The sequence below is a fragment of the Carcharhinus amblyrhynchos genome, chromosome 20, assembly GCF_965287045.1.
Source record: "Carcharhinus amblyrhynchos chromosome 20, sCarAmb.v2.hapA, whole genome shotgun sequence".
Lineage (NCBI taxonomy): Eukaryota > Metazoa > Chordata > Chondrichthyes > Carcharhiniformes > Carcharhinidae > Carcharhinus > Carcharhinus amblyrhynchos.
Genome location: NC_137343.1, coordinates 2,573,496 through 2,595,006, shown reverse-complemented (window position 1 = coordinate 2,595,006; position 21,511 = coordinate 2,573,496). Strand labels below are relative to the sequence as shown.

The 21,511-nt window shown below is 48.7% G+C and overlaps 1 protein-coding gene across 2 annotated transcripts in view; it reads left to right on the top strand.

The window, feature by feature from the left end:
* The window catches only part of rimbp2b (RIMS binding protein 2b), a 269,586-nt gene that overhangs the window by 132,550 nt on the left and 115,525 nt on the right, over positions 1-21,511 (top strand). For both annotated transcript variants that reach the window (XM_080207973.1, XM_080207968.1), the window contains one exon: positions 20,074-20,160. The gene's annotated coding sequence lies outside the window, so the exon portion shown is untranslated. The remainder of the gene's footprint in view (positions 1-20,073; positions 20,161-21,511) is intronic.

The following is a 21,511-nucleotide window of genomic DNA, read 5'->3' as shown; positions in this document are numbered from 1 at the left end:
TGTTGAAGATTTCCAGTGTGTTGTGACAACCCCCAGATTTAGCTCTGTGCTAAAAGCTACCGGCTCACGCTCACAGCCCGCAGAACAGGGACTCGATAAAGAGATGGCTGGAACCCTACGTTTCAGTGACAGCAAATACTGAATCAATGTCTGTAACATTCTCCTGATAATAGCAGGGTAGAGCTCGGAGGGTACTGACAAGCAGAGAATAATGATTGCGGAAATGTAATTTTCTGGATTGTGTAAGACAAGCTAGTTATTAACGATGCTTCAGATGTGTACAGAGGGAAAGGTTTCCTAATCCACTGAGCTGTAACGTGAACAGAAACATCGAGAAAACAATCAGCAGCAACGCTGGGAAAACAAACTGATTTAAATTTCATCACAACTGCATCAGATCAGCAGAATGGGAGAGGCTGGAAAACAGCAGCATTGCCAGGCCCTGGAGAGAGTGGCTGCGGAGGGGATGTTTTCACAAATGGGAAAAACTAGAACCAGAGAGGGCACAACCTCAGGGTAAAGGGACGATCCTTTAAAACAGAGATGAGGAGGAATTTCTTCAGTCAGAGAGTGGGGAATGTGTGGAACTCTTTGCTGCAGAAGGCTGTGGAGGCCGGGTCACTGAGTGTCTTTAAGACAGAGATAGATAGGTTCTGGATTAATAAGGGGGTCAGGGGTTATTGGGAAAAGGCAGGAGAATGGGGATGAGAGAAATATCAGCCATGATTGAATGGCGGAGCAGACTCGATGGGCCGAGTGGCCTAATTCTGCTCCTGTGATTTATGGTCTTATAGAATCCCTACAGTGCAGAAGGAGGCCATTTGGCCCATCAAGCCTGCACCAACAACAATCCTACCAAGCCCTATTTCTGTAACCCTACATATTTACCCACTAATCTCCCTGACAGTAAGGTCAATTTAGCACGGCCGATCCACCTAACCCGCGCATCTTTGGATTGTGGAAGGAAACCCATGCAGACACGGGGAGAATGTGCCCACTCCACCCAGACAGTGACCCAAGCCGGGAATCGAACCTGGGTCCCCGGTGCTGTGAGGAAGCAGTGCTAACCACTGTGCCACCCAGCTTTGAAGCATACACAAAAATATCTGTGGCAGGAATAGCACAGAAATTGAAGGTCGTTCTAAATTTCGGGGGTTGCACAGCTGCACTGCAGGTAAATCTTCCAGAATCATAGAATCTGTGGTGCAGAAGGAGGCCATTTGGCCCATCGAGCCTGGACTGACAACAATCCCCACCCAGGGCTTATTTCCATCTGACTGCATGAGAACAAGCAATGCACCAGATGATAAGTGGATCCTTTAAGATGGTGACCTGTGCCACATGACAGTCTTAAAGGGACACTGCGATGCAACAAGCAAAGCATTTGTGAGCGAGAATCCCACTTTGGCTGGTGGTGGGACCTGGGGGGGGGGGGCAGAAACCCAGCCGTGGCCAATGAAAGGACAGCAACACCAGACCAAGAACTGCGCGTCCAATCAGAGAGCTACCAGGGTGTCAAAGTGGGAGAGGGAGGGTCCGGATTGGGGAGTTAGACACAGGGAGCCATGGGGCAGCCATTACCAACAGAGAGGCAGACCATGGGCCACACTTACCATCCTCACCCCACCCACAGCAGCCCCGTGGCAGGCTGCCAGCTTCCACTGGGCACATTTAGGATAATCGGCGGGAGAAAGGAGCAGGAGATGAGGAAAGGTTGAAGCAGCGACTTGTTGTCTAAATGGGGAGTGGAAACAGCTTCAATGGCAACTTTCAAAAGTAAGAAGTCTGACAACACCAGGTTTAAGTCCAACCGATTTATTTGATCGTAAGCTTTCGGGGTTTGTCCCTTCGTCAGGTGAATGGAGAGTTCTGGCCAGAACTGTGTTTACCCCAGTCCAACGCCGGCATCTCCACGTCACAACTTTCAAAAGGGAATGGAATGGATGTTACATGGAATTTACAACACACGAACAGACCCTTCGGCCCATCTGCTCTTGTGCTGGTATTTCTGCTCTTGACGTGCCTCCTGCAGCATCCTCTCGATTTCACCCTTTGGGAAAATCCTCTCTCTCTGGTTTCTGTTTCAATGCATCGAATCCACGTCAACCGCTCCCTATGAGGGTGAGTTTCTCATTCTCATCACTCTGTGCGGTTGGAGATTTCCCTGTTGGGGTTGTTTGTGACTGTCTCGTACAGGTGGCCCCCAATTCTACTCTCAGTTAATTAACAATTTATCTGTTTTTTTGTACCCCATCAGACACTTCTAGAATCCTAACCGCGGATCACCCCGCAGCTTCTGTTAAAGAGGAATAAATCCCAGCCTTTTAAATTTTCACGATGGTTACAGCTTCCTATTTCTGTTATTAGACGTAAATCAATCCAGTGCCTTCATTATAATAGACCAGGACTGTTCACAGACAATGTGGGGACAGAAATCAGGGGGAGCGACTGTGATACAGTTAAAGAGAGGGAGGAAATAGCAGGGGCGCTGGTAACAATTTTCAATTCCTCTCTGGCCACAGGAGAGGTGCTGGAGGACTGGAGAACATCCAGTGTGGAACTATTATTCAAGAAAGGTGGAAGGAATAAACCAGGAAACTACAGGCCAGTCAGACTAAACTCAGTGGTGGGAAACTATTGGAAGCAGTTCTAGCAGTTATGAGAGACGTAATTAATCAAGAACAGTCAGCATGGTTTTGTAAAGGGGAGGTCGTATCTGACCACTTGATTGAAAGAGGTGACCAGATGTGTAGATGAGGTTGGTGGAGGCGACTTAGACTTCAGCAAGGCTTTTGATAAGGTCCCACAAGGGAGACTAATAGCAAAGGTAAAAGCCCATGGGATCCAGGGAAATTTGGCAAATTGGACCCAGAATTAGCTGAGTGGCAGGAAACAGAGTGCGATTGCCCAGGGGTGGTTGTTTGAACAAATAACAAGGAACAGTACAGCACAGGAACAGGCCCTGCGCCAATCACATTGTCCTGTCTAGGCCAACAGCTTGAATTCTCTGTCTGTTCATGTATCTATCCAGATAACTCTTGAATGTCACTAACGTATCTGCCTCAACCACCTCGCTTGGCAGCACATTCCAGGTCCCCACCACCCTCTGTGTAAAAAACTTACCCTGCACGTCTCCACTGGACCTTCCCCTTTACATTGTGCCCTCTTCTGGTTATGCTGGAACTGTATAAAACATCGGTTATATCACAGCTCGAGTATTGTGTGCAGTTCTGGAATCCACATTGTCGGAGGGGTGTGATAGCACTGGGAAGGGCGCAGAGGAGATTTACCAGGGTGTAGCCTGGGCTGGAGAGTTTTAGTTATGATGGGAGATTGGATAGACGGGGGCTGTTTTCCTCGGAGCAGATAATACTGAGGGGGGAGACATGAATGAGATGGAGAAAGTTATGAGGAGGGTAGAGAACGTAAACAGGAGAAAACTTTTCCCGTCGGTGGAGGAATCAATAAGCAGGGGGCAGAGATTGAAGGTCAGGGGCAGGAGGTTTAGAGGAAACGTTTTTTCACCCAGAGGGTGATGGGAATCTGGAACTCACTGCCTGAAGGGTTGGTGGAGGCAGAGAATCTCATTGTGTTTAAGAAGTGTTTAGATGTGCGCTTGCCAAGGCAGACAAGGCTGTGGACCAAGGGCAGGAAAATGGGATTTGAATGGTTTGTCTCTGACCAGCACAGATTCGATGGGCCGAATGGCCTTTTTCTGTGTTGTATTCCTCCATGGCTCTACTTCAGGGGTGGTCTAACCAAGGTTCTATACAGATACAAAATAATGCTTCTCATTTTGAATTCTATATCAAGGGTAGGAGTCTTAGCAATGTAGAGAAGCAGGAGGCAAACTGAAATCCTTTATTTCTTCACAGTCTGTCTGTAATCAGAGGGGGATTGAACTTTTGGAACAGGCTGTTTCCCCAGACCCTCTGTTAGTCAGGTCAGTTTATAAAGTGACTCGCAGCAAACTCTCTTTAGGTTTAAATCAGAAGTTTAATTTATTCACACATTCAGATCTGGATGGTGGTTGTGACTTTAAACCCACACAAACACACCTTGCGAAAGTAGGAAAGGGGAGTTCCAGAGCTTTAACAACTATGAAAACTGACAGGAGAAAGCAGCACAGGCCTGGATATCAGTTCAGGTGATTGTTGGGGTTCAGAAAGTCCGACTCCAGTCAGGGTTCCTTCACGGAGCAGTTACAGATCAGTTAGCTGAAGCCGGAATTTGCAGAATTCCTTTAAAGTTGGTGGTGGGATGAAGTTGGTGTACAGAGATCTGCGGCACCATCTCAACACCCGTTCATGCCACATTCCCGGTGCAGCCAAGCCAAACATCCGTTCACTGCAGCCGAATGCCACCAGTGTGAATGGCTGTAACATCCCGGTCTTGGTCTGCTGAGAAAGCAATAGCAGGAATCTTCCACAGAATCAGAGTTTGAGGAGCTTGGACTAGGTTCTGGGTGGATGATTCAGCCTGGAATCCTGCTTTGATGCTTCCAGGCGAGAGTTTGGCACAGTAAGAAATCTCACAACAAGAGGTTAAAATCCAACAGGTTTATTCGGTAGCACGAGCTTTCGGAGCACTGCCCCTTCATCAGGGTGAGTGGACTTTTTTTCTTGAGAGTGCCGATGGCGTTGCGTTGTGCTTGGGTGATGTTCGGGGCTGTCTTGTGAGTGCGGTTGATGAATCTGGTGTTGACACACCTCCTGATGACTTGGGCAGACATGTCGAGTCGCGGGCCTTCTGGAGGAGTCCAATTGGACCTTTTCCTCTTCAGTTGCTGCACTGCGGATCTTTCTGTCGGTTGTTCCAGTTCATTGGCTGTCTCAGTGGGTTCACTGTTGGCCTATTGGGGGTTTGTAGAAAAGCTTCCATGTTCCAGCGTGTAGATGGTGTAGTTCTTTTGTCTCGTCTTTTTGCAGAGTTTCACAGCTGGTCTGTGTCCTGAGCGTAAGTTGAGAATAAGGACTCTATCTTGGTTTCCAGGATGTGGTGTTTGCTGTGGAGCTGGTGTATGAGGTGGTTGAGGAATGTGAGAGGTGTGACCGCAAAGTCTCTCAGCGTAGTCTGTGTTATAGGTTGACCTGAGTGGGTTCATGATCTGTAGTCCTTTCGGTATCTTGTCTGCTTTCTTGCGCTTTTGTAGAAACTTGACGTTTGTGTCAATATGTGCAATCTTCTTGGAGATCCTCTCCACTTTGAGCCGGCAGTTTGCTGTATCCGTGGTAGCCATGATGTGGAGATGCTGGTATTGGGGGTAGGCACAGTAAGAAATTTCACAACACCAGGTTAAAGTCCTAGACTTTAAACAGTAGACTAAGTTGCAAATTGGAAATACAATATTAAAACTTTCCACAGTCCTGAAACCTTGGTCATGTGATATTGCCCATTAATGACTTCATTGTAGGCTAGCAATTAGTTTCCGTGCCTCTGGCCAAAATCCACAATTCACCTTCGGGTATAAATGATGGCCTTTTGTAGCTCTGCAGGTGTAACGAGTTTCAATGGCTTCCCCTCTGTTAAAGGACGGGGCTGGGAAGATGGATCGTCCCTGGTTTCATTGACTATAACGTATCCTCACAATGAGAGGGGTGAGATCTTACAAGGATTGGGGTTGAGGTTTTGTGCTGTTACTGCTGTTGAAAAGTTCCAGAAACTGTAGTCAACTCGTGAATCATGTGACCTGTAACAGCCATCTTTTGGTTCAGCAAAGTCCACTTTTTAATTAAGCAAAAGGATAGGGTTTGATTTAACATCTTATTATCTCTTCCTGACTAAAGGACACGGCATTAAATTATGTCACTACTTTTAATAATTTGCATATATATATATCCAACCATGAATTTCTCTAACACATTTTGGTAACTTATTTTCTGAGCAGTATGAGGGTTTCGCTTCATCTTTATCTATACTGTAGATCATTTGCTAATGATACTCCGCAAGTTTATGTTTGGCTTTTGTCACATCTTCCTCTGGGTTAACTGCAGATCCACAAGCATCAAAATTATATTTCTGATTCCTGAGTCCAAAGCATTTATTTATAAATAAATATTTATACATGAATCTCATTGCTCTTTGTGGGATCTTGCTGTGCACAATGTGGTTTCTGCCGTTCCTACTTTACAACAGTGACTAGATTACAAATGTGGATGTAAAAAGTTTTCGTATATCCTGGACTTGTGAATGGCGCTAGAGTAATGCAAACTTTTAATTTCATCCAAATATCATTACATGTTCTCACTGGAAATATTTTCAAATCTGCTTTCCTCATTATTTTAGTAATTAAACCCGACTTGCTTTAGTGACTGTCGATGTTTCAGCAATTTCATCCTTTGTCAATGGCATGGTGGCACAGTGGGTTCGCACTGCTGCCTCACAGCGCCAGGGACCCGGGTTCGATTCCTGGCTTGGGTCACTGTCTATGTGGAGTTTGCACGTTCTCCCCATGTCTGCGTGGGTTTCCTCCAGGTGCTCCGATTTAGTCTCACTGTCCAAAGACGTGCAGACTAATTGGATTGGCCATGATCAATGTGCTGGGTTACAGGGTTAGGTGATTGGGTGCTCTATCAGAGGGCTTGTACAGGCCCAGTGGGCCAAATAGCCTCTCCTGCATTGCAGGGATTCTGTGATTCAATGAGATTGTTACGTCAGTGACATTGTTAAAGTCAGATAATGATCACTGACTCAACCCCAAAAATGGACCCAGCTGGGGGAACATTTGTATCTCTGCTGAGCGTAAAAGACAAGTTGCTGTGTGATTCGTCCATCGGTTACGAATATCGATCATGGACTGGTTCAGTATCTCAGGAGTCTCAAATGGCGCTGAATATTGTGCAACCATCAGTGAACATCCCCACGTCCGAACTTACGATGGACACTCCAACCGATGGAGGGTTTTCCCTCTGATTCCCATCAACTCCAGTTTCACTCAGGCTCCCTGATGCTGCACAGGGTTAAAATCCGGCCCCCAAGTCAAGGGCAGTCACTCTCACCTCCCCTTTAATGACCAGCCTGACCGCTTTATGACCACCCCAATCACCCCAACTGTTTATATCGGGGTTTCTTTGTTCAGATGAGAATTCCGCTGGTGAAGCCAGAGTATATTTATCCCGATAACAAAACACTCCCACTGATTTCTACTGATTCTGAATCAGATGAATTGAATCAGGAAGAGTGAAAATGATCATTACTATAACCGATCCTTGTCTTTGGAGAACTTGGCTCGAAAGGTAAGTGTGCCCCAAGAACCCAATCATCTCAACAATCCATTCCAGCCTCAGTTAACCTCCCAGCTCCCACCGTTTGACTCTCACAATCCAAAAGATGCTGAATTAGCTCGGAGTAATCAGACTCCACAGGGAACCTGCTCCCTCTGTTGTTGGTGGAAGACAGTTTGTCAGAGTGGATTAATCTGAGCTGTAAGTATTGGCCGATATCCTGGAGTTACAGACCAGAGAATCAGACATCTCAGGATGAGGCCATTTGGCCTGTCATGTCAGTGCTTGCTCTTTGAAAGAGAAATTCAATTGCTGCCAACTCCAGTCCTTTCTATAAAACCCTACAGATTTATCCACTTCCTTTTAACAGTTAGTATTGAATCTATCCATTCAGTTAGAAGATTCCAGATTGTAACAGCTCACTGTCTAAAACATGCCTCTTCTGGTTCTTTTACTGATTCTCCTCAATCTGTGCCCTTCTGCTTCCCCACCCTCCTGCCACTGGAAACACTTTCTCCTCACTTCATCCGATCAAAACCACTCTTAGTGTTGAACACCCCCATTAAATCTCCCCTTATCCTTCTCCACTCTGAGGAGAACAATCCCAACGTCTCCAGTCTCCCCACATTCACTCAACACCCTCATCGCTGGAACCATTCTGAAAAATCTCCTCTAAACCATCTCCAAGGCTTGGACATTCTTGTCAACTGACCTGAATAAAGAAAATTACAGCACAGGAACAGGCCATTCGGCCCATTTGCTCAGAGGTCAGAGAGAATTTTCATCCCCGTTGAGGGTTCTCGTTCTGATTGGCTGTGAGACACTGTCTGGCCTTTGGGGCTAGTGTTGAACTGATTGCTGGATATCGAAATCAGAGCAAACCATTCAGCTCCTCCAAATCCAACCCTGCCACAGCTCACCTTAGACCCCAGCTTCATTTTCCAACCCACTCCCATATCCCTTAATTCCCCGAGAGGCCAAAAACCCATCTGTCTTGGCCATAAATATGTCCCGTGATGGAACATCCACGTTGCTCCAGAGTCAAAAATTCCAAAGATTCACAAAACATTGAGCGAAGGGATTTCTCCTGGTCTCAGTCTGAAATCATTGGCCAATTAGCTGAGAGTGTGCCCCCATGTTTCAGATTCTCCGACCATAGAGGTTTACAGTATGGAAACAGGCCCTTCGGCCCAACTTGTCTATGCCACTCTTTCTTTTAAAATCCCAAAGCTAATCCCAATTGCCCACATTTGGCCCATATCCCTCTATACCCATCATACCCATGCTAAAGTCCATGTAGACAATATCAACTGCACTGCCTTCATCTACCTTCTTGGTTACCCCTTCAAAAACTCAAATTTGTGAGACATAATTTTCCACTCACAAAGCCATGCTGACTGTCCCTAATCAGCCCTTGCCTCTCCAGTCCTGTCTCCCAGAGTACCTTCCAACAATTTACCCACCACAGATGTGAGGCTCACTGGCCTGTAGTTCCCAGGCTTTTCCCTGCAGCCCTTTTTAAACAACATTTGTCACTCTCCAATCTTCAGACACCTTACCTGTGACTATCGATGATTCAAATATCTCGGCTAGGGGACCCACAGTTCCCTCCCTAGCTTCCCACAACATCCTGGGATACACTTCATCAGGTCCCGGGGATTTGTCTACCTTGATGAGCTTTAAGCCTTCCACCACCTCCTTCTCTGTAATATGTACACTCCTCAAGACATCACTATTTATTTCCCCAAGTTCCCTAACATCCATGCTTTGCTCAACAGTGAATATTTATTTAGAACCTCACCCATACCAGGGGAAAGACTCTCTGAGTGCCCACCCTGTCAAACCCCTTCAGAATCTTTTACATTTTAATGAAATCTCCTCTCTTTCTTCTTCATTCTGGGGATTACATGTTCTCTCTCAGGTGATGGTGATATGAGCTCCCTCTCCAGTGGTTTAGACATCGATCAAGGTCAGTTTCACACTCTGGTTATTCTCGCCAATCCAATATTCCATGAGACAGCTGATGGACGGTGAATTATATCGAAAGTGGGTTCACTCTAAAGGGCAGCAATCAGCCCCATTCCTCTGAAAACTGGCCACCCAGACTGGATGCTGTGCCGGATAAAATGGTCCAATGAACAGCTCCCTAAATCCACACACAACTGCCCTGAGAGTGACAGAGAGCTGCTTCGTCACAGATTAACCTGTTCTCCTGGAACGTACCGGGGTATCTATCATCCGCGCAGAGTTTCACTCCGCTGCAGGTTCTGCCTGTGTTGTGTTACACGAGGGAATGCTGAATTGTGCCCAGGCCGCAGAGACAGGACTGTCTTTTGCAGACCATTGCCTGTGTGTGTGAAGGGTTGTAGATACTGCCTGGGGTGGGTGAGCTGTTAAACCGAGGGTTCCCACCCTCTCGGGTGAAGGTTAAACATCTCAAGGTGAAACTCTGAAAAATAACAAGCGGATTCTCCCAGTGTCCCTGGGCCAATCCTAATCCTTCAACCAACATCACTAAAACAGATTTATCAGGTCAGTAACACATTGCTGCTCCTGGGATCTTGCTGTGTGCAAATTAACTGCTGTGTTTCCTGGCATTACAATGCTGGCTAGGGACCTGGGTTCAATTCCTGGGCAGCACGGTGGCACAGTGGTTAGCACTGCTGCCTCACAGCGCCAGGGACCTGGGTTCGATTCCCAGCTCGGGTCACTGTCTGTGTGGAGACTGCACGTTCTCCCTGTGTCTGCGTGGGTTTCCTCCGGGTTCTCCAGTTTCCTCCCACAGTCTGAAAGACGTGCTGGTTAGGGTGCATTGGCCGTGTTAAATTCTCCCTCAGTGTAACCCGAACAGGTGCCGGAGTGTGGCGACTAGGGGATTTTCACAGTAACTTCATTGCAGTGTTAATGTAAGCCTACTTGTGACACTAATAAATAAACTTTAATTCTGGCCTTGGGTGACCCTCTATCTGGAGTTTGCATGTTCTCCCCGTGTCTGTGTGGGCTCCCTCCAGTTTTCTCCCACACTCAAGCTGGATAGATTATTACTACATCCCTTGAATCAGCTGACAAAGCCCAGTGGAAATGGTTTGGGTTTGTAAATGATAATACGGATAGTTCATATTGGATTTCATCAGTGTTCTCACTGCTGCCTCCTGGTGTTGAGATTTCCCTTTGCTTCAACTGGCTAATGTTAAATGACGCATTTTAAAACCATTCTTATTTCCTTCCAGATGTTTGCATATCTGATTGGTGTCTATGGGTGTTAGTATATCTCCTTTTAACGTGGTTTAATATTGTATTTTTGTACATTATGATTTAGGCATCGGATTACATCGATTTTGCAGCACTCAAACAGGCCATTCAGCCAAACTGGTCTGTGTCAGCGCCCCTCACAAGGTCCCTCCCACTCCTCTTCATTGCAGCCTCTCAACACTTCCTTTCTCCCGCTTGTGTTTCTCCAGCTTCCCCTCAAATGTCTCCATAATAAATTGTGGGTGTTTGATTGTTAGCTTTCTGCTTGTGAAGGCACAGCTCTATACCTGGGTGCTTTGTCAGTGTGGCAGGTTCTTGGAGCAGCTCTCTGTTATAATACATGTTTAATGTCTGGCTGGCAATCGGCATAAGTCAGTGCCCAGGATTCTGTTTGCATCAGTCACTGTGCGGGCAGCAAGGACACGGGAAGGAACTGAATGGACTCTGTTTGAGAGAGTTCCTGGAATGGGTGCAGGGATGGATAAGTTCATTACAGTTACTCACATCAGCAGAAACTGCGGTTTTGGTTCATAATAGAGAGAAAACCAAGATAAAATTTGATAAATTTGTTCAAAGCCACCAAGTGTTTAGATTGAGTAAAACAGGAGGAATTATTTCCAATGGCTGAAGGAGCGACGTGATGTGGAGATGCCGGTGTTGACCTGGGGTAAACACAGTAAGAAGCCTCACAACACCAGGTCAAAGTCCAACAGGTTTATTTGGTAGCAAAAGCCACTAGCTTTCGGAGCACTGCTCCCTTCGTCAGGTAAGTGGGAGGCAGCACGGTGGTTAACACCGCTGCTTTACAGCTTCGGGAACCTGGGTTCGATTCCCGGCTTGGGTCAGTGTCTGTATTTGCACGTTCTCCCTGTATCTGCATGGGTTTCCTCCGGGTGCTCCGGTTTCCTCCCACAGTCCAAAGATATGCGGGTTAGGTTGATTGGCCATGCTGAAAATTAACCTGAGTGTCCTGAGATGCGTAGGTTAGAGGGATTAGTGGGTAAATATGTAGGGATATGGGGGTAGGGTCTGAGTGGGATTGTGTTCGGTGCAGACTCGATGGGCCGAAGGGCCTCTTTCTGCACTGTAGGGTTCTATGATTTGTATGAATTTGTAGGAATGATGGGGGAGAGAATGTTTTTCAAAGAAGCTAACTCAGACGTGATGGGCTGAATGGCCTGTTGTGTGCCTGACTGCAGCTCCTTTGGTCAGTTTGGTGGTTTATGCCCCCCCCCCCCCCGCCTTCTGCACTGTAAGGATTCATAGAATCCTTACAGTGCAGAAGGAGGCCATTCAGCCCATTGAGTGTGCACCTACCACAATCCCAACCAAACCCTACTCCTACAACCGCACATATTTACCCTGCTAATCCACTGACACTAGGGTAATTTAGCATGGCCAATCCACCTAACCCGCACATCTTTGGACTGTGGGAGGAAACCGGAGCACCCGGAGGAAACCCGCACAGACACGGGGAGAACGTGCAAACTCCACACAGGCACTGACCCAAGGCCAGAATTGAACCCAGGCCCCTGGTGCTGTGAGGCAGCAGTGTAACCACTGTGCCACCGTGTCACCCATTGTACTGTTAAAGCACTAAAGCATATGTTACAGGATTTGTAATCCAGATCAGTGGAAGGATAATGCAGATCTGAAACGTTAACTCCGCACCGTAGCCGGTCCCTTTACGGGACAAGCTCTCAGAGGGCGAAATGCTCCGTTCAGCCAATTAGGTCAGAGTGCATGAATCCTGGAGTAGAGTGTGGATTGGGAAAAGTTCATTTCTTAGTGTCACAAGTAGGCTTACATTAACATCGCAATGAAGTTACTGTGAAAATCTCCTAGTCGCCACACTCCGGTGCCTGTTTGGGTACACTGAGGGAGAGTTTAGCACAATGTACATGAACAGGTCAGTAGCTATGTACAGAGAATGATATAAAGAGGACTGAACTCCACCACTCCAGACTGTGGGATGGGACAGTGGTTAGCACAGCTGCCTCACAGTGCCAGGGATCCAGGTTCGATTCCCGGCTTAGGTCACTGTCTGTGTGGAGTTTGCAAGTTCTCCCCGTGTCTGCGTGGGTTTCCTCCGGGTGCTCCGGTTTCCTCCCACAGTCCAAAAGACGTGCTGGTTAGGGGTGTACCCAAACAGGTGCTGGAGTGTGGCGACTAGGGGAATTTGCTCAGTAATTTCATTGCAGTGTTAATGTAACCCTATTTCTGACACTAATGAATAAACGTACAGATGAATATTTACACTTTAGCGCAGTTGGGGATTTGGGCACCAGTTTTTAGGAGTTTTCAGAAGATTTTCTTCCCCAGATTTGTGCTGAATTTTATTTGCGATTTGCCAGATGTGAAAGCCGCCACTGGCAGCAGAGTCAAACATTGCTTCAGGACAGTGGTTAGTCTCTTAGTTATTTCTTGTGTCCTCAGTTTAAGAATGTTAGCCTGGCGCTGGGTTCGTCACTGTGAACAGGGAGCACGTTGTCAGTTTACATAAGAACATAAGAACATAAGAAATAGGAGCAGGAGTAGGCCATCTAGCCCTTCGAGCCTGCCCCGCCATTCAATAAGATCATGGCTGATCTGTCGTGGCTCAGTTCCACTTTCCCGCCCTCTCCCCATAACCCTTAATCCCCTCTCTTATCAAAAACCCATCAACCCGCTTCTTAAAAATATTTAGCGAGGCAGCCTCCACCACTTCAACGGGCAGAGAATTCCAGAGATTCACCACCCTTTGAGTGAAGAAGTTCCTCCTCAACTCCGTTCTAAACCGCCCCCCTTTATCTTGAGGCTGTGCCCCCTAGTCCTACTGTCTTTTTTGAGCGGGAAGAGTCTCTCCACCTCTATCCTATCCATCCCATTCATCAGTTTCACAGTAAATTAAATATCAGTTCATGTTTAAAAGTTTTTAGAAGGTGTCTGTGAGTCTTTCTGGGTGCCTGGAGCATCAGGTTAAGTTCTCTCAGTGAAAGGGTTCAGTTAGTGGATAGTTGCCTGCTGATGAATCAGTGCAAATGATCTGGAACTCCATTTACCTGTCAGATGGAAGAAATCCCTCAGCCAATGCCTGCGACATGATGTTCAATACTGGGTCTCACATGCATTGGAGCGTAGGTACATGTGGGGGTGGAGAGGGGGGGTGGTGCTGCTTGGGTTCCAGCCAGTGGCTCATATACTTCACATGACACTGCCCCTCCCCCACTGGCACCCCAGTAATCTGCGTAAAGAGCAAGATCCCAGCATGAAGCAGGGCTGAGGTGCCAGCTGGACTGGCACTGGGCATACAGAGAGTGCAGCCTGAAGTCTCACAACACCAAGTTAAGACCAGCCACCATACTGTGCTTACCCCAGTCTAACACCGGCATCTCCACATCATTACAGACAGAGTACAAACCCTTACGTTCACCACCCTGCAGCTGGTCCATCAGGGTGTGGGCAGCAGGAAAACCGCCCACACGGTGTCCCCCATACCCCAACTGCATCAGATCAGAACAACAGAGGGAGGCCATTCAGCCCCTCAACACAATTCTGCCATTTAGTTAGATCACAGCTGATCTGAGTCCATTTACTCACACGGAAAATGCTGGAAAATCTCAGCAGGTCTGACAGCTTCTGTGGAGAAAGAATAAATCATGTGGAGATGCCGGTGTTGGACTGGGGTAAACACAGTCAGAAATCTCACAACACCAGGTTAAAATCCAACAGGTTTATTCGGTAGCACAAACCAGAAGCTTTCGGAGCGCTGCTCCTTCAAGTGAGAGTTCTGATCACAAACATCGCATATAAAGACACAAACTCAATTACAAAATAATAGTTGGAATGCGAGTCTTTACAGGTAATCAAAGCTAATAGGTACAGACAATGTGAGTGGAGAGAGCACAGGTTAAAGAGATGTGTATTGTCTCCAGACAGGACAGTTAGTGGGATTTTGCAAACCCAGGCAAGTCACGGGGGTTACAGATAGTGTGACATGAACCCAAGATCCCAGTTGAGACCGTCCTCACGTGTGCGGAACTTGGCTATCAGTCTCTGTTCAGCGACTCTGCGCTGTTGTGTGTCGTGAAGGCCGCCTTGGAGAATGCTTACCCGAAGGTCAGAGGCTGAATGCCCGTGACCACTGAAGTGTTCGCCAACAGGAAGGGAACACTCCTGCCTTGTGATTCATCTGTTGTCGTAGCGTCTGCATGGTCTCCCCAATGTACCATGGCCTCAGGACATCCTTTCCTGCAGCGTATCAGGTAGACAACGTTGACCGAGTTGCAAGAGTATTTAACCGTGTACCTGGTGGATGGTATTCTCACGTGTGATGATGATATCCATGTCGATGATCCGGCATGTCTTGCAGAGGTTGCTGTGACAGGGTTGTGTGGTGTCGTGGTCACTGTTCTCCTGAAGGCTGGGTAGTTTGCTGTGTAAGTTGAGTTTGTGTCTTTATATAATCTGTTTGTGAACACGACTCCCACTCACCTGATGAAGGAGCAGTGCTCCGAAAGCTCGTGCTACCAAATAAACCTGTTGGACTTTAACCTGGTGTTGTGAGACTTCTTACTGAGAGAGAATAGACTAGACTAGTAGGACTAGAGGGCACAGCCTCAAGATAAAGGAGGGGGCGGTTTAGAACGGAGTTGAGGAGGAACTTCTTCACTCAAAGGGTGGTGAATCTCTGGAATTCTCTGCCCGTTGAAGTGGTGGAGGCTGCCTCGCTAAATATTTTTAAGACGCGGGTTGATGGGTTTTTGATAAGAGAGGGGATTAAGGGTTATGGGGAGAGGGCGGGAATGTGGAACTGAGCCACGACAGATCAGCCATGATCTTATTGAATGGCGGGGCAGGCTCGAAGGGCTAGATTTCTTATGTTCTTATGAATAAAGCCAGCGTTTCGAGCCTGGGTGACCCTTTGTCAGAGCAGCGTTTGCTCATCTCTGCTTCAGATCCTTTCACACTTGCAGCTAATGAGAATCTATCAATTTTCAGCGGACTTCCAGCATCAGCATCTCTCTGGAGAGAATGTTCCGGAACTCCCCCTCTCCTTTGTGTGAGGACGAGCTTTTTAGCTTCACCCTAGTCCGGGACCCCTGACCCTGGAGAAAATATTTCTCTCTATCTGCCCTATCAAACCCTCTGTCAATCCCCCCCTCATTTTATTTATGAGTGAATACAGCCAGCCTTTGTAATTTAACCCTTGAAGCCACAGTGTCAGTTTGATGGGTCTGTGCCGTCCCCTTCGAGGCAGTTTCAGGAAAACTCCGGAAATTTCAGCTGAAATCAAGATGAAAGCATTGCATTCACAGCAATCCACAAGGGAAAAGCATCGAAGAGTAAATCTAACTGTTAAAGCCGGTGAATGGAATGGACAGGAAAGTGTCTGATCTCATTCAGATAAATCATTTGACATTGGCAGTGTAGAAACGATCAGATTTGGTGAAGTGAAGATTGTCATGTTGGAGTCACTAGTTCCTTTGATAGTCTGTAATGTGCCCGACGTCCAATAAACACGAACCAGCTTGAAGGCCTGAAGTGTTAGGAAGGTGGGAGCTCACTGCCATGGGAAATAGCAGCAGGAATAATAACAGAAAATGCTGGAAAATCTCAGCAGGTCTGACAGCATCTGTGGAGAGAGAATGGAGCCAACGTCTCGAGTCTGGGTGACGCTTCGTCAGAGCACCGCTGATGGAGGGTAATTGGTTCTTGAAGAATAGACCAGAGGGAGGTCTGGAGGTCACTGGGATTTAAGGGTTTGATGACCCCCAATCAGAGGAAGCCATGGTTGGAAGGTGCCACTATCCCCATCCTTCCACCCAAGATCAAACTCCGCAATTCCAGTTTCTCCCCCTGAGCTGTTGCCCGCCTGCCAGCCTAGACACCAGGGCTGGGCACGCAGCAACCAATAAGTGGTCACCACCCCCCCCCCCATACATCTGGCAATATTATCCTTCCTCAGTCCAGCACTGGGGAGAGTCAGAATAATGGGTTAATAATTATGGTAATAAGATAGGAAAGTGTTCCTTTTTTTATTCATTTGTGGGACATGGGCATCGCTGGCTGGCCAGTATTTATTGCCCATTCCTAGTTACCCAAGGGCAAATGTGAGTCAACCACGTTGCTGTGGCTCTGGAGTCACATGTAGGCCAGACCGGATAAAGGAGGCAGATTTCCTTCCCTAAAGGACATTATGAACCAGATGGATTTTTCCAACAATGGTTTCATGGACATCAGTAGATTCTTAATTCCAGATATTTTTTACTGAATTCAAATTCCACCATCTGCCATGAGCTGGATTCGAACCCGGGTCCCCAGAACATTAGCTGAGTTTCTGGATTAATAGGCTAGCGATAATACCACTCAACCATTGCCTCCCCTAGATGATGTAGCAGTAGGGGGAGATCTTGTGGAGCAGGGGTTAGACGTTCTCCCCCACCCCACCATTCCCTCTGGACCAGAAGTTCCAGGTTCAAATCCAACATCAGGACTTGTTGGCAACAGAAGCAGTGTCCATAATGTGACTAACAGGCTGATAATCAGCGCGGATCCATCCCCCAATATTCCCCAAAGGGGAAAAGTCTGTGCATGTGTGAGGATGTGCCAAAAAAGCCGTGTAGCAGTGACATTAACAGTCATGTCCCACTGCACCCCAGCTGGAAGGCTGCCTCCTGTAGCGGGGGTAGAGTCTGCCCCCGCTTCCTGCTCCACTCCATTCAGTATCCTGGTGAGATCCCACTCCGAGAAGCCTGGTGCGGTCTCCGTGGCTGCTGCCTCCAGTAGTTACTGGGGAAGGGGTGCTGAACCGTTCATACAGAGCTTCCCCGGTGTTTCCAGCACTGCAGGATGAGCCGATCAGAGGGAACACGGCGTTGGAATGGTGTGAAACCCGTGGGCAGAAAGATTACCACAAATGAGGCAGAAGATTCGGTCTAAAAACACGCCGGTGCCATCAACACAAAACTCCGTTTATCGAGACGGGACCAACGCTCTGCCTCTTTTTGGGATGGTTTAGTCCATTGATTTTATTCTCTCTCCACAGACACTGCCAGACCCGCCGAGATTCTCCAGCATTTCCTGTTTTTGTTTTAGATTCCAGCCTCGGCAGAGTTTCTCTTGTTTTAGTGTGAGAATATTAACCCTTCCCCTCCCTCATCACGGCAGTGACTCCCACTGGAACATCATTCTCCAGGGCCGTTCCATCCCACCCAGGAAGACAGTCGCTGTTCCAGACACTCCCCCACTCAGAGGCAAAACCAAAAGGAAATATTTCTCCAGTAACTTTTCCAGGAATGCTCAAACAAGCGGAGTTATTTTCTAATATACTCCATGCAATTGTCAAATAAAATTAATCTGCAAAATCTTTAATTAAATTGATAAAGATTGTGAGTAGCAAGTGTTTTCATCTTCCCTCAGCACTCACGGCAAATGTAATTATTTGGAAATAACTCTGTGCTTTGAATCAGTTGAACTTCTCAAACCCAGCGCCTTATCATTTTATTAAATTCAGAAGAAAAAAGAGACTATTCCTTTATACTGCTTCTCAGATCACATCTTCCAGAAACATCCTTAAACAGCTCATAAGCAATTAATCCCTTTCAAATACACATTCCGGTGCTTTGTAGGAAAGCGAGGCAGCCATTCGGTGCACAGTAAGATCCCACAAGGTCCACACACTGAATCTGGTTTTGTTTGAGAAATTATTGTAACTGGAACACCAGGAGAATTCATTCAATTCAGCCAAATGTTAACATTCACCCACTCGTATAGTTGGTGTCACAGTGAAATAACGTACCTCTGACAGTGCGGCACTCCCTCAGCACTGACCCTCTGACAGTGCGGCACTCCCTCAGCACTGACCCTCTGACAGTGCGGCGCTCCCTCAGCACAGACCCTCTGACAGTGCGGCACTCCCTCAGCACTGACCCTCTGACAGTGTGGCACTCCCTCAGCACTGACCCTCTGACAGTGCGGCACTCCCTCAGCACTGACCCTCTGACAGTGCGGCGCTCCCTCAGTACTGACCCTCTGACAGTGCGGCACTCTCTCAGTACTGACCCTCTGACAGTGCGGCAGTCCCTCAGCACTGACCCTCTGACAGTGCGGCACTCCCTCAGCAGTGACCCTCTGACAGTGCGGCGCTCCCTCAGCACTGACCCTCTGACAATGCAGCACTCCCTCAGCACTGACCCTCTGACAGTGCGGCGCTCCCTCATTACTGACCCTCTGACAGTGCGGCACTCCCTCAGTACTGACCCTCTGACAGTGCGGCACTCCCTCAGCACTGACCCTCTGACAGTGCGGCACTCCCACAGCAGTGACCCTCTGACAGTGCGGCGCTCCCTCAGCACTGACCCTCTGACAATGCAGCACTCCCTCAGCACTGACCCTCTGACAGTGCGGCGCTCCCTCAGTACTGACCCTCTGACAGTGCGGCACTCCCTCAGTACTGACCCTCTGACAGTGCGGCACTCCCTCAGCACTGACCCTCTGACAGTGCGGCACTCCCACAGCACTGACCCTCTGACAGTGCAGCACTCCCTCAGCACTGACCCTCTGACAGTGTGGCACTCCCTCAGTACTGACCCTCTGACAGTGCGGCGCTCCCTCAGTACTGACCCTCTGACAGTGCGGCACTCCCTCAGTACTGACCCTCTGACAGTGCGGCACTCCCTCAGCACTGACCCTCTGACAGTGCGGCACTCCCTCAGTACTGACCCTCTGACAGTGCGGCACTCCCTCAGCACTGACCCTCTGACAGTGCGGCACTCCCTCAGCACTGACCCTCTGACAGTGCGGCACTCCCTCAGCACTGACCCTCTGACAATGCAGCACTCCCTCAGCACTGACCCTCTGACAGTGCGGCGCTCCCTCAGTACTGACCCTCTGACAGTGCGGCACTCCCTCAGCACTGACCCTCTGACAGTGCAGCACTCCCTCAGCACTGATCCTCTGACAGTGCGGCACTCCCTCAGCACTGACCCTCTGACAGTGCGGCACTCCCTCAGCACTGACCCTCTGACAGTGCGGCACTCCCTCAGTACTGACCCTCTGACAGTGCGGCACTCCCTCAGCACTGACCCTCTGACAGTGCGGCACTCCCTCAGTACTGACCCTCTGACAGTGCGGCACTCCCTCAGCACTGACCCTCTGACAATGCAGCACTCCCTCAGCACTGACCCTCTGACAGTGCGGCACTCCCTCAGCACTGACCCTCTGACAGTGCGGCACTCCCTCAGCACTGACCCTCTGACAGTGCGGCACTCCCTCAGCACTGACTGCCCAATGAGTATAGGTCCATTCTACTCAAATCTCTCCTCATTGGATAACCTTCTGATCCCAGGAATCTGGATGAATTTTTGTTCAGTGTGTTTTTCAGTTGTGAAGGGGACACATGGTGTCCAGTGTGACCTGACTGAACCCTCTGTCATTCCTGTATCCCTCCTCCCTCTGACACGCCAGCAGAGCGGTGCTGGTTAGTATTAGTGTTTGGGGATGACCTCGTTGAATGCTCCCTGCAAAAGGTCAATTTTGGAGAAATAATTAAGTGACATCATTATATTATGCTCAAAATATGGAATTCCTGACGGTCACCATTCCCTTTCCTCCTCAGGAGAATGAGCTGAAGGAAATTCTTCACGAAAAGTGTCACTGGAGTCTTCAACCGCCTGTTCTTTCCCGGATTCTCCGCTATGACCAGGTATTTCACCAAATAACTTCACTTCTTTCTATTAGTGTCACGAGTCGGCTTACATTAACACTGCAATGAAGTTACTGTGAAAGTCCCCCAGTCGTCACACTCCAGCGCCTGTTCGGGTACACTGAGGGGGGAATTAGCACAGCCAATGCACCGAACCAGCATGTCTTTTGGACTATGGGAGGAAACCCATGCAGACATGGGGAGAATGTGCAGATTCCACACACACAGTGATCCAAGCCGGGAATCGCACCGGGTCCCTGACGCTGTGTGGCAGCTGTGCTAACCACTGTGCCACCGTGCCCGTCTGTGGCACAGCAACAACACCAAGCCCTGCTGATGGGTTGTGTTTCAGAGAGCAGTGAGGGGGTGCAACGGGAGGGGATGCAGTGCGGGGGGTGGGAAGTGCAGTGGGGGGGGGGTGGGGGTTGCAGTGGAGGGTGGGGGGTGCAGTGGGAGGTGCAGTGGGAGGGTAGGGGGGCGCAGTGGGGGGGGTGGAGGCCGCAGTGGGGTGTTGGAGGTTAGTGGAGGTGGTGGGGTGGGGGGGTGCAGTGGAGGGGGTACAGTAGGGGGGCTTCAGTGGGGGTTTGGGGGTGCAATGGGGTGGTGCAGTGGGGGTGCAGTGGGGGCCTGGGGGGTGCCGTGAGGGGTGCAGTCGGGGGAGTGTGAGGGGGGTGGTGGGTGCAAGGATCATTTTATGGGATTTTAGGACAAGATCCTGCTCTCTCCAGCTGGGTGAAGAATAGCCGGTGGTGTGAGACCAATCGGATCACTCGATTAAAGAGGGGCTGAGTGGCCTCTTTGTTCTGGATCATTCTGTGCCTTTCCTGAAATCTGCCGGCCCCTCAGTCAGGAAAGGGTTAAAGGCTGCCAGTCGTTCCTCACTGTCCCTGAGATAGCTGCTGTTTTGAGAGGTTGTTCACTGAACAGTTACTGAGTTCCCATTGAGAACATTTACCAGTTCAGACTGCAGGCACTCAGGGTTTGGAGCTCTTTAATTCTGATCCAGATCAGTGTAAAACCACCCAGTTATCACTGATTCACTTCACGTGTTTTATTCAGACTTTATAAAGTTTAGATGAGGGAGACCATTCAGCCCATCCAACTTACCCTTTGACTGGAACCTGCACCCCCAGCACACTAATGGTCTCCACCCTGGCAACCCCCTCCCAAGACCCATACCCACACACACACCCACACACACTCCCACACACCCACCTACACACACCCACACACACACCCACACACACACCCCACACACACCCACACACACACACCCACACACGCACCCACACACACACCCACACACACACCTACACACACCCACACACACACCCACACACACTCCCACACA